Below are 14,709 nucleotides of genomic sequence, written 5' to 3'. Positions count from 1 at the left end.
TTCAAAGTTTACAGTAAAGGAGTAAATCTTCAATGACTACGTTTTTGAGAGGGTTTAATTTCATCCAGTATGTCTGACTCTGCACAAAATCTTACAGATACCAGGGACTGCCTTTGGGCCATGGGGTCAGCACATTATAACAGGCCCCTAAAACATGCCTTCTAGTTCATGGCTTTTTGTGTGATCCTCTTCTGACAGCTCCACACAGTGTGTTCTTTTTTTTTTTTTTTAATGTTTATTTATTTTGAGAGAGAGAGAGAGAGACAGATTGTAAATTGTGGAGGGGCAGAGAAAGAAGGAGACACAGAATCCAAAGCAGGCTCCAGACTCCAAGCTGTCAGCACAGAGCCCTACACGGAGCTTGACTTGAGCTGAAGTCAGGTGGTTAACCAACTGAGCCACCCAGGCGCCCCACCACATAGTGTTCCTGATCCCTCCTGTTCCTGACCTGTCATTTCTTTGTCTTTGACCTCACTTTACCTTTTTGCACTTGACATTTGATCTATGCTTTTGGGTCCACCCTGCCTATGGCCACCTGGGTAAAAACTCTCTTTCAGCCTTGTCCCAAAACTACTCCCTGGCCCACATGTCTCTTCATGAGTTCTGCCAGCCTTGTCCAGTTGAAGAGCAGGACTAGACTCAACTGAGTGTATGTCAGCTTTCCTCTGTGCCCAAGATTGCTTCTCCTTGGCAGTGCCTCATGCTGGTCCATGCCATGAACACAGGGCCCAGTGACAGAGCCCAGTGACTTGCAAAAGGCTCCTTACTGTCAAAAGCCATTGATTCCCCATTCTTCGGTCTCTTACCATTAAGCCTCTCCTATTTGTAGCCACTTGGGGTTTTGGTGTTTAACCATTTCATGATCATATATGTGGGCTACACATTTGCATTACCCTCCTGAGAGCACCCTTTTATAATTAATAGTTCTTACATTTGTTCAGTGACTTATGGTCAACAGAGTACCTAGTATATTCACATATATTATCTCATACTTCTTTCTATTTTCTTTTGCAAACAAGGCTTAGGGTCGTCTTACCCATTTGGCTCATTAGGGCCAAATGTTTTGGTTTCTTTTAAAAAGAACAAAAAAAGCGTGCCTGGCTGGCTCAGTTGGTGGAGCATGGGACTCTTGCTCTCAGGGTTGTGAGTTTGAGCCCCACATTGGTGTAGAGATTACTTAAAAATAAAATCTTAAAAAAAAAGAACAAAAAAATAAAAATAATATATAAAAATGAAGCCAGTCTGGATTGTGTTATACCAGTGCATTCATAAAATGCAATTTCAAATATCATTTTATGGAAGAAGTTGCTCATGAAGACAAAAGTGTCTGGAACTCATGAAAGGTCATAATGTGGCGCTAGTGGGACTGGTATTCTACACTTGGAACCATGTAGATTTGTAAATATTTGCTATGTAAATTTGAAAATATTTCTTAACATATTAGTTTTTTCCCCCCAGAAAAATGAAAAGAAAAATTTCTGTATCCATTATTTCCCAGGGCTTTTATTAAGACAAAGGAAATAATTGTGTTTTTATTATTTATTTATTTAAAGTTTATTTATTTATTTTGAGAGAGATAGAGTGCAAGCAGGGGAGGGGCAGAGAGAGAAGGAGATTGGGATTTGAAGTGGGCTCTGTGCCGATAGCAAAGAGCCCGATGTAGAGCTCAAACTCATGAACCATGAAATCATGACCTGAGCCGAAGTCAGACGCTCAACTGACTGAGCCACCCAGGCACCCCATATTTTTAATTTTTTAAGACAAAGGAAATAATTCTGAAAGTATCTAACATTTTTAGAAGAAAGGTTTATATAATGATAGGACTGTCTCAGCTGCAAATAACAGGTATCCATCTCTAATCAGCATAGGCAAAAAGAGAATGTATTGGTTTTCATAAAGGAAAACTCCAGGTTTTAGCTTCAGGCATAGCCGGATCAAGGAACCCCCAAATTTGCCAGGAATCCACTTCTCTATTTTCCTCTATCTTTTGGGATGGCTTCCTTCTATGTTGGAGTTCTTTTCTAGCACACTGTTCCCATATGTTGAAACAATCTCAGAGACTTCAGGATTTAATTATCCTTAAGTTTGTGATCTTAAAAGAAGAGAGACAACTCCTAGTAATTCAACTAATTTCACAGAAAAACTCTAATTGGTCGTTGTTTAGGTGTCTCAGTTTCCCTGTGTGTAGGAGCTGGAGTGTTCTCTTTGGCCCACTTAATCATTTGCCTCCCCAGGACTTGATTGATTGACCATCTCACAAGACTCCTTTGGGAGAGGGAGAGAACAGTTTACAAATGAGGAAACTCAAACAGACCAAATAACATGTCCACTGCTGGACTGTGTCAGTCTGTGGCACTGTTGTTTTTTTTTTTTGTATTTATTTTTTAAAATTCAAGTTAGTTAACATACAGTGTAGTATTGGTTTTAGGAGTGCAACCCTGTGGCTCATCACTTACATATAGCACCCAGTGCTCATCCCAACAAGTGCCCTCCTTAATGCCCATCACCCATGTAGCCCATCCCCCCATCCACCTACCCCCTAGCAACCCTCAGTTTGTTCTCTGTATTTAAGAGTCTCTTAGAGTTTGCTTTCCTTTCTGTTTTTATTTTATTTTTCCTTCTCTTCCCCTATGTTCATCTGTTGTGTTTCTTAAATTCCACAGATGAGTGAAATAATTTGATACTTGTCTATCTCTGCCTGCCTTATTTTGCTTAGCATAATACACTCTAGCTGCATTCACATTGTTGCAAATGGCAAGATTTCATTCTTTTTGATTGCTGAGTAGTATTCTGGTGTGTGTGTGTGTGTGTGTGTGTGTGTGTACACACACACCACATCTTCTTTATCCATTCATCAGTCAGTGGACATCTTGTGGCATTGTTAATATTATCTCTCTTGTAGGACATTAGAACTAATTGAGATTTGCCTAGATTAACTCTCCAGAACTGAGTCCTATGGGAGCTCATCAGAGTTTAGTAGAGACCACATGGATTCATTAATTTTCACAAAATATGTGAGGTAATTATTAGCTCCACCTTTTTTCCGCTTAAAAAAAAATTAGTAAACTTCATTTTTTAGAGAAGTTTTAGGTTCACAGCAAAATGAGTGGAAACCATAGAGAATTCTTATACCTCCTACCCCCACCCCCATTTCTTCCCCTATCAACCCCCCCCACCCCCACCACCAGCAGAGTGGTTCATTTGTTACAATTGATGAACCTACACTGACACATCCTCATCACCCAAAGTCCATAGTTTAGGGTTCACTCTTGGTGTTGTTCTTTCTATGGGTTTTGACAAATGTATAAATGACATGTATTCAGCATTATAGTATCATGCAGAGTAGCTTCACTGCCCTAAAATTCCTCTATGTTCTGACTGTCCATACCTCCCTCTTCCCACCCCTTGGCAACCACTAATCTTTTTGTCCCCACATTTTTGTCTTTTCCAGAATGTCAGGTAGTTGGAATCATATAGTATATATATAGCTTTTTTAGACTGGCATCTTCATTTAATAATATGCATTTGAAAAAATATGCATTTTTTTCCTTCATGGCTTTTTACGGCTCAATAGCTCATTTCTTTTTAGAGTTGAATAATATTCCATTCTCTGGGTTTGCCACAGTTTATTTCTATGTCCACCTTCTGAAGGAGACCTTCGTTGCTTTCTAGTTTTGGCAATTATGAACAAAGCTGCTATAAATGTTCAGGTTTTTGTGTAGGTTTTTGTGTAAACATATGTTTTCAACTCATGTGGGAAAATACCCACAACTACTGGATTGTATAATACAAGCATGTTTAATTTTGTAAAAAACTGCAAACTGTCTTCCAAAGTGGCGGTACCATTTTGCATTCTCACCAGCAATGAATGAGAGTTCCAGTTGCTCCACATCGTTGTCAGCATTTACTGTTGTCAGTGTTTGGGTTTTGGCCATTCTAATAGATGTGTAGTGGTATCTCATTGTTTTAATTTATAATTCCCTAATGAAATGTGATGTTGAACATTTTTTATATGCTTTTTGCCATCTGTATTTGGTGAGGTATTTGTTATTGTCTTTTACTATTTATTTATTTATTCATTTAGGTGCAAAAAGGTGATTTTATTAAACAATGGGACAGGACCCATAGGCAGAAAGAGCTGCACTGGGGTTGTGAAGAGTGGTTATATACAGTAGAGTTGGGGGAGATAAAGTCAAATTTCTTAAAGGGATTTCCATATGCTAAAGAAGACTCACTGATTACTGGAGACCTAGCTATTGTGAAGCTAAGGATGTTTTCCTCTTTAGCAAAACTATCATTAAGACAGTAGGGAGTTTCTGGAGATTAGGCTATTGATGAAATATTTGTAAACTGATGAAGACTCTATCAGTTTAACCTTTGGTTTTCTTTCCCTTTCCTTTGTCTGTGAACAGCTAGGAGTGCCTGAGGAATACCACACATATCCCACCTGGGGGGGGGGGGAGGGGCAGTGTGCTAGCTTGTGCTTGACCATCAGCTTGTCATAAGTTCCCTCATCATATCCTCCCTGAACAATGTTGACCCTTAAATCTTTAAGGTTGTTGAAGGTGTTAGATCTCATCTCTGTAGCTTCTTCCCGCTGAGTAGGGGTGTGATGTACCTACCTAATGGTCAACATTGGTCAGTCAGGGAACATACAAGGGAATTACAAAAGGCAGAAGCAGCTGAATCCAATATGGATGGTAAGGTGGTACCTCTGTGGGTAAGGATCATCTGCCATGGTGATGGAGTCTCAGCACCAAGCAGAGAGACATTGAAAAAGGCAACATATTAGGATTAGCATGGCTAGAACTATGAGAAGTCCAACAGAGAGACCCTTAATAGGTGATTGAAATCCTCCAGTCTAGATGTTTAACTAATCATTAAAGGAAAGAGAGGGATTGTTTAAAAGCGCCAATTTGAATATTCATGTCAGCTAGAAATCCAAAAATATTTTTGTGGTAATCTGGAATGCACACACAGCACTGTTTTTGAGAGCACAAGTTCCACCTTGTGCAACAGTTAAAACATTTAATGCCATTCTATTTTGTAGAACTGCTTTATGCATTTGAGTTATTTTAGTATTTAATAATATAATCTTATTTTGAGAGTTATTGAGGCCATAACTGTGTAACAGGTGGTGTTTAGCCATCATATAGACTCTGTTCTGCTTAGTAAGCAATTAGGTAATTAATAAGAGGTACTTTTATAGACACAAGAAAAATACAGGTTAATGGTTAGAGCAAATTACAAACCCAGTGTCTGCCAGTGCTGCCAGTGAGAAGATTTTTAGATATCAGGCTTGAAGCATCCTCAGATGGGAATGGGAACAGACAGCAGGAATAGATGGGTTTTCTGCTTTGTAATTAAAATGTCTGTGGTGATCCTCTTGAATGGCCCACTGTAAGGAGGAATTGTTAGTATAAATTGGGGAAAGGAGAATGAAAAATGTACAACCATCATAAGAAGTTTGAGGTCTTCTACAGGTTCACAGGAATGAGAAGGCCCTTTGGTTTCCTGTGAAGGGAGTAGATTTTATTTTATATATAGGAGCCCATGAAGAGTGCCCTTCTAAATTTACTGCAGTGGGAGTACATAATATGACCCCATATGGACCCTTCCATTTTGAAGTTAAGTCTCCTGTTGTATTGGACTTTTAATCCTTTAATTGGGTTAATTTTCTTATTGTTGAATTTTAAGAGTTCTTTGTATAATTTGGATAACAGTTCTTCTCAGATGTGTCTTTGTGAATATTTTCTCCCAGTTTGTGGCTTGTCTTCTCATTCTCTTATTAGTTCCACTGTTATAAACAATAAATGCTACAAATTATTGGGAGCTTACCATACATCAAACATTGTGCTAACTACCCTGTATATATTATCTCATAAAATTCTATGAGGTACTGTATTCATTGACATTCTTTGGAATGTAAGCAGCAGAAACCAACTCTGGCTAGTTAAAGAAGAAGAAATGTATTGAAAGGATAATAGGGTATCTCATGGAACAGGAGGAAGGGTTGAATAATCAAAACTTGGAAATATAGGAACCCACTCTTGCCTGCTTTTGTAGACTGTTTACAAGGTGGATTTGGAGATAAACCTGGTGCAGTCCTACTGGCTTTCTTTGTTCCAAATATCACATTTCTATGAGGGAGAATCTGATTGGCCTACCTTGGGTCAGGTATCTATCCTTGAACCAATCAGGTTGAAGGGACATGTAGTACAGGGATGGCCACCTTTGTATAAGGATGGTTCTCAGAGAAAAGGAGTCACTGTGAACCAGTTAGCCACCCAAAGGTGTATCTACTGTAAGCATGTAGTTGTATTAGTCAAGGTCCTGGCACTCAAAAGTGGGTAATTGAAGAGCACTTAATGAGGGGATTAAGTGGGAAGAGTTTAGGGAAAGAAACAAGGGATGTTAGAGTATGTTGGAGCTAGTGATAGTGGGGAACCGTTACTATGCCAGGCCTGAAAAGGAAAGAGGAGGTAGTGGTTTTAGGAACCTGTGGAAAAAAGCTATAATGAAAAGTAGCTGTGGTCTTTGGGAGAGGGTCACAACCAACCTGCAGCAACCCAGCAGAGTGGGATCGAGGGAAATAAATACCAAGATTTCACTCTCGTCCCATGTGCTAAATTCTTGGACACAACCAGACGCCAGAGAGCAATGGAGTCCCTTGATTCCGTTCTTATAGGCCAGTATCCTGGGACATAAATCAGGGTGTGCACGGAGAGAGGAAAAGTGGATATGGAAGGGCAAATAGAGGACAACAAACACAGTAATATAAATCCCAGCTAATGGATAAAAACTGGTAGGTTTGGAGGAGTTAATGACTAGCTTAGATTCACACAGTTAATTCAGGGTCAGAGTTGGGGTTTGAACACAGTTTGACTCCAGAATCTGTGCTTTTAGCCACTGTGCCCTATCACCTCTCAGATAAAGACCCTGAATTCAAAAACTGGATTGACCACACTCAGCTCAGATGAGTACTTTATTTCTCTGGGCTCCTTGCAAATTCATCTCTTAACTGTAGCAGGAACAAGAGCCTGCTCAGCCCCCTCAGAGTGAAAGCTGATAGATTCACACTTGCTGGGCTCCTCTTGATCCTTCATCCTGAGCTTGGCAGAGCCATATTGTTTGGAATATCAGAAGCAGTCAAAGTCAAGTCCAAGCTTCTTGCCACTGTGCCAGCGACTTTGTTCTTTGTGTAGGGTTGTGATGAGATTTAAACTGCACTCCAATTAAGCCTCTCCTCTTTAAGTTCTCAGGGAGCATTCTTAAGGTTGGACCACTGCACTTGTAAGAGCTAATGCCATTATCAGACGCCTGTTCATCTCATATAAATAAGCCCATTAGCGCCTCATCTGTCTGGCCACTTACTTTCCTGCCACTGCTTGGAGCCCCCAGACAAACACATTTCCAATCAGGCACGCAGAGGAAAATATTTACAGCAATAACATTCACTGTATGGTTTTATTTCCTGTCTCACTATTTTCCAGCTTTTTAACTAATAATAGGTAACATCTATTACATACTTACTATGTGCAAGGTATTTTCTCTGTTTTACAGAGATTGGCTCATTTCACCTTGACAACGCATCTAAAAGGTAGGTACGATTTAATCCCCACTTTACAGACAAGCAAACTAAAGCCTATAGAGGTTAATTTGGTGTCTTAGTTGACATAATTATTAAATAGTAGACTTAAGATTTGAACACAGACAGCCTGACTCTGGAGCCCATACCACTTAACCATGATACTTCTTCCAGTTCTGGATGGCTTGTATTTATAAACTAGTGGACTCTGACCACCCTTCTCCTCTTTCAAAGGTGAAATTCTGATATATTTAGGGAATAGGGGTATGGTGGAGACTACTAGTGATCATCAAATATTAATGTGTTTCTGAAGATTTTCATCTATGTTGCAGTTGAGTCACATGCAGTTAAATGTGAGTATATCTGGCCCATTAGGTGTGAGCCAAAGTGATATGTGCTATTTTCGAGCCTGGCAATAACCCCCGTGCGCTATCAGCCACTCTCTGTCTCTCCTGTCTATGATTTCAGAAAGTGAAGAACTCAGAGATGGCAAAATAGCTACACGTAAGTGGTATGCTGCTGCTTAGAGACAGCCATGTGGATAGTTACCTGACCTGCATTGGATGGTAACATGAGTGAGAAATAAACCTTGTTAGGTTAGACCAGTTAGATTTTTGAGTTTATTTATTATCATACTATATCATTTTCATACTCTTGACTGATATAAATATTATACCAGGGATTCCTGTCTTACAATGGTTCGACTTACAATTTTTTGACTTTATGATGGTGCAAAAGTGATACCATGCTTTGAATTTTGATCTTTTCCCAGTGTAGCAATACATTGTATAGTACTCTCTTGTGATGCTGGGCAGTGGCAATGAACTGTAGCTCCCAGTCAGCCATGAAATCAGGAGGGTAAACAACTGATACACTTATAACCATTCTGCACCTATACAACCATTCTGTTTTTCACTTTCAGTATAGTGCTGAATAAACTATATGAGATATGCAATACTTAATTATAAAATAGGCTTTGCATTAGATGATTTTGTCCAACTGTATGCTAATGTAAGTGTTCTGAGCACACTGAAGGTAGGATAGGCTAAGCTATGATGTTCAGTAGGTTAGGTGTAGTGCAAGCATTTTTGACTGTTGATGTTTTCAACCTATAATGGGTTTATTGGTACATAGTCCCATTATAAGTTGAGGAAGATCTGTACAAATATGCAAATTGCTATCTTGAAGTAGGGCACTGCTCTAACAGCTTAATGGTCTGGTGGCATGCTGAGAGGAAAACTAATGTTGGAGACTGGAAATGTCTCAATGCATGTTCTGTGGTGCTGAGACTTTATCAATTGATCTAACTTTGCGGGCAGAACTGATGTTTACTTATATGACGTCTGTAGGAGGAGAAGTGGAATAACAGAACATTAGTAGTGCACATTGGCTACTATTGGTTGCAACTGACAAGGTGTCACAAGAAAAAGATGAGCTCAGAATAAAATTGGCCAGAGACTGACAGAATGGGTAAAAAGCAAGCAAGCAAGCAAACAAATAAATGCCCATGATACACTATATACCATCTATGAGACATGTGTATTAGATTTAAAGACAGAAATAGGTTGAAAGCAAAAGGATGGAAAAATATATACCATGCATATAGTAGCTAAGAAAAAAAAATTGGAATGACTATACTAATACCAGAAAAAAACAAAAACCTGTAAGACAAAAATTGTTGCTAGAGACAAAGAAGAATAGCTTGTCTTTTTTTAATTACAAAAGAATCAATCCATCAAGAAGATGTAAAAATTTTAAACATATGTGCATCTAAAAACAGAACCCCAAAATATACAAAACAAAAACTAACAGAATTGAGAGATAAAGAGACAGTTCTACAATAAGAGTTGAAGACTTCAATACCCCACTTTCAATAATGGATAGAATAACTAGGTGGACTTACAAGATCAAGAAGAATATAGAGACTTAAACAACAATATAAACAAACTAGACCTGATAGATACCAATAAAACCTTCCACTCAACAACAGAATATATTTTCTTTTCAAGTGTTCATGGAACATTCTCTATAATGGACCATATGTCAAACCCAAAACAAGTTTCAATAAATTTAAAAGGTTTAAAATAATGTAGTCTGTGACCACAATAGAATGAGATTAGAAATAAGTAACAGAAGGAAATTCACAAACATGTGGAAATGAAACATATTTCTTCTGAATGGGCCAAAGAAGAATTCACAAGGGAAATTAGAAAATACTTTGAGGTGAATCAAAATGAAAACATAATATACTAAAGCTTATGGGATATAATAAAGCAGTGCAAGGGAAATTTATAGCTGTAAACACCTGTATTGAAAGAGAAAAAAAGATGTCAAATCAATAACCTAAACTTTCATCTTTAGGAACTAGAAAAAGAAGAGCAAGCTAAACCCAAAGCAAGCAGAAGGAAGGAAATAATAAAGATTGGGTCAGAAATAAATAAAATACAAATAGAAAAACAATAGAGAAAATCAACAGAACTAGAAGGTTTTTTTCTTATTTTTATTTTTATTTTTTCATTTAAATTCAAGTTAGTTAACATGCAGTGTAGCCTTGTTTCGGGAGTAGAACCCAGTGATTCATCACTTGGCATATCACACCCAGTGCTCATACCAAAAAGCGCCCTCCTATCAGCACTGGGTGTTTGTTATATGTAAGTGATGAATCATGGGAATCTACCCCCAAAACCAAGCGCACACTGTATACACTGTACATTAGCCAACTTGACAATAAATTATATTTTTTTAAAAAAAGGTGCCCTCCTTAATGCCCACCATCCACTTAATCCATCCCCTACCCACTTCCCCTTCAGCAGCCCTCAGCTTGTTCTCTGTATTTGTTGTTGTTGTTGCTGTTGTTGTTTTTAAAGATCAATTACACTGACAAACCTTTACCTGGAATGACCAAGAAAAAAAAAAGAGAAGACTCAAATTACTAAAGTCAGGAATAAAAGAGAAGACATAACTACTGATCTTACCAAAATAAAAAGGAATATAAGGGAATGCTATGAACACTGATATGCCAAAAAATTAAATAGCCTAGATGAAATGAACAGATTTCTAGAAAGACATAAAACATGGAAACTGACTCAAGAAGAAATAGAAAACTATAACAGACCTCAAACAAATAGATTGGATTAGTAATCAAAAACTTTCCTCAAAGAAAAACAGAACAGGTGGCTTCAATGTTAAATTCTACCAAATGTTTAAAGAAGAGTTAACCTCAATACTTCACAAATACTTCCAAAAAATATGATAGGAGGCTAGGGGGAGTTAAGATGGCAGAGAAATAGGGGGCCTGGGATTTCTCGTGTCCCTCAAACACAGCTATATTGAGGTCAGATCACTTGGAACACTCAGGAAATCAATGTGCGGAGTGGCACAAGGATCTCCACGGGTGGAGGGAGACAGCTTGGTAGGATCAAGGTGTGTGTATGCCAGTTGGGGGAGATAAAAAGGTGTAGGCATAGAGGGAAGGAACCCCTTCTGTGGAGAGACAAAAGGGAGAGAAAGAGGGGCTGTGAGATTGCGGTATTGAGTTAGCATAAGAGGAAAACCTCTCCTGACAATGGACTGGGGAATGAGAAATATGGAGAGTGCCAGTTTCTATCTTGCAAACAGCCTTAGGTGCTGAAACTCCAGGTTTTCAAAAGTGCGCGACTTTCTCTGACCAGAGCTGCTTCTGGGTACGCAGCACCTGGTGGGTAGGGGAGCCAGCCTTAGGGTGGATGTAGCAATCTCAGGGATGCACTGGGAGAGAACAGTCTCCTCCCTTGAGTACTGTAGGAAGAAGGTGTATTGCCCCACCCCAAGGACAAAAGACCCTGCAGGTGCCAGCTCAAGGCCTTTTATCACCTGGGCGGAGTGTCCCTTTTCCAGAACCAGGTCCCCAGGGTGTGGGATCCTTTAAGATATTGGGTTTTGAATCTCAGCCCAGTGCCTAGGAGGCGCCAGAGACTGTGGAGCAGTCCAAGCCAGCCTGCCCGTGCTACTCTGTGAGGGCTGCCTAACAGTGGTTTGAGACACTGGTTGGGGGAGGAGAGATTGAGGTGTTGCGATTTTCCCCCTCCAACATGAACAAGGTGGGGTTTCAGGGAACAGAACCGTGGTCCCTAGTGGAGGCGGGACCCGCTTACAACAAACCCTGCCCTGTGCCCCTGGCAACTGCTTATCTACAGGAGTGAGATTGACAGTGAACGAACCAGATGGCCTCTCCTCCAAACCAGCACAGCCACGGGTCTCAGGCACTGTTGTTTTTGTCTGTTAGTCTGTTTGTCTATCTGTCTGCCAGTTTTTCCTATTTGTTCTTCTCTTCTCTGTGTCTCACCACTCTCTCCTTTTTTTTTTCTTTTAGAATAACAAATATAAAAGGATTGAGATCATACCATGCATATTTTCAGAATCACAACACTATGAAACTTGAAATCAAATACAAGAAAAAATTTGGAAAGCTCCCAAATACATGGAGGCTAAAGAACATCCTACTAAAGAATGAATGGGTTAACCAGGAAATTAAAGAAGATATTTAAAAATATATGGAAGCAAATGAAAATGAAACCATGATAGTCCAAACCCTTTGGGATGCAGCAAAGGCAGTACTAACAGGAAAATACATTGCAATTCAGGCCTATCTTAAGAAGCAAGAAAGGTCCCAAATATACAACCTAACCTCACACTTAAAGGGAATAGAAAGGCAGCAGTGAAGAAAACCCAAAGCCAACAGAAGAATAGAAATAATAAAGATTAGAGCAGAAATAAACAATATAGAATCCAAAAAAAGAAAAAAACCCACAACAACAACAGTAGAACAAATCAGTGAATCTAAGAGCTGGCTTACAAAATTGATAACCCTCTAGCCAGACTTCTCAAAGAGAAAAGAGAGAGGACCCAAATAGATAAAATCACAAATGAAAGAGGAGAGATCACAACCAACACCACAGAAATACAAATAATTATTAGAGAATACTATGAAAATATCATATGCCAACAAACTGGACAATCTGGAAGAAATGGACAAATTCCTAGACACTCACACACTACCAAAATTCAAATGCGAAAAAATAGAAAATTTGAACAGACCCATAACCAGCAAAGAAATGGAATGTCTACCAGACATTTAAAGCAGAGTTAATACCTATTCTTCTCAAACTGTTCCAAAAAGAGAAATGGAAGGAAAGATTCCAAATCAATTATATTAAGGCAGAATTACCTTGATTCCAAAACCAGACAAAGATCCCACGAAAAAGGAGAATTACAGGCCAATATTCCTGATGAACATGATGCAAAAATTCTCAACAAGATACTAGCAAATCGAATTCAACAGTCATTAAAAAATTATTCACCATGATCAAGTGGGATTCATTCCTGGGCTGCAGAGCTGGTCAATATTTGCAAATCAATCAATGTGGTATACCACATTAATAGAAGAAAGGAAAAGAACCATATGTTCCTGTCAATTGATGCAGAAAAAACATTTGACATAATACAACATCCTTTCTTAATAAAAACCCTCAAAGAAGTCGGGATAGAAGAAACATACCTTAGCATCATAAAAGCCATATATGAAAGGCCCACAGCTAATATCATTCTCAATGGGGAAAAACTGAGAACTTTTCCCTTAAGATCAGGAACACAAAAGAGATATTCACTCTCACCACTGTTGTTCGCCATAGTATTGGAAGTCCTAGCTTCAGCAAAATGAAATAAACAAAATGAAATGGACAAAATGAAATAAAAGACATCCAAATTGGCAAAGAAGACAAACTCTTACTTTTCTCAGATGACATGATACTCTACATGGAAAACCTGAAAGACTCCACCAAAAACCTTCTAGAACTCATACATGAATTCAGCAAAATCACAGGATATAAAATCAATGTACAGAAATCGGTTGCATTTCTATACACCAATAATGAAGCAACAGAAAGAGATATCAAGTAATCTATTCATTTACAATTGCACCAAAACCCATAAAATACCTAGGAATAACCTACCCAAAGAGGTAAAAGATCTGTACACTGAAAACTATAGAAAGCTTGTGAAAGAAATCGAAGACACAAAGAAATGGAAAAACAACATTCCATTCTCATGGATTGGAAGAAGAAATATTGTTAAAATGTCAATACTACCCAAAACAGTCTACACATTCAATGAAATCCTTATCAAAATAACACCAGCATTCTTCACAGAACTAGAACAAACAATCCTAAAATTTGTATGGAACCACAAAAGACCCTGAATAGCCAAAGTAATGTTGAAAAAGAAAATCAAAGCTGGAGGCATCACAATTCTGGACTTTAACCTGTATTACAAAACTGTAATAATCAAGACAGTATGGTATTGGCACAAAAGCAGACACATAGATCAATGTAATAGAATAGAGAACCCAGAAATGGAACCACAAGTGTATGGCCAAATAAGCTTTGACAAAGCAGGAAGGAGTATTCAATGGAAAAAAGACAGTCTCTTTAGCAAATGGTGCTGGGAGAACTGGACAGCAACATGCAGCAGAAATAAACTGGACCACTTTCTTATACCATACACAAAAATGAATTCAAAATGGATGAAAGACCTAAGTGTGGGACAGGAAACCATCAAAATCCTAGAGGAGAAAACAGGCAGCAACCTCTTTGACCTCAGCTGCAGCAACTTCTTACTTGACGTGTCTCCACGTCAAGTGGAGGCAAGGGAAATAAAAACAAAAATGAACTACTGGGACCTCATAAAGATAAAAAGCTTCTGTACAGCAAAGGAAACAATGAACAAAACTAAAAGGCAACTGATGGAATGGGAGAAGACATTTGCAAATGACATCGGATAAAGGGTTAGTATCCAAAAGCTATAGAGAACTTACCAAACTCAACACCCAAAAACCAAATAATCCAGTGAAGAAATGGGCAGAAGACATGAATAGACACTTTTCCAAAGAAGACATCCAGATGACAAACAAACAAACACATGAAAAGATGCTCAACATCACTCATCATCAGGGAAATACAAATCAAAACGACAATGAGATACCACCTCACACCTGTCAGAATGGCTAATATTAACAACTCAGCAAACAACAGATGTTGGCGAGGATGTGGAGAAAGGGGAACCCTTTTGCACTGTTGGTAGGAATG

Source organism: Panthera onca, chromosome D1, assembly GCF_046562875.1.
Source record: "Panthera onca isolate mPanOnc1 chromosome D1, mPanOnc1 haplotype 2, whole genome shotgun sequence".
Lineage (NCBI taxonomy): Eukaryota > Metazoa > Chordata > Mammalia > Carnivora > Felidae > Panthera > Panthera onca.
This window is presented reverse-complemented; position numbering follows the sequence as displayed.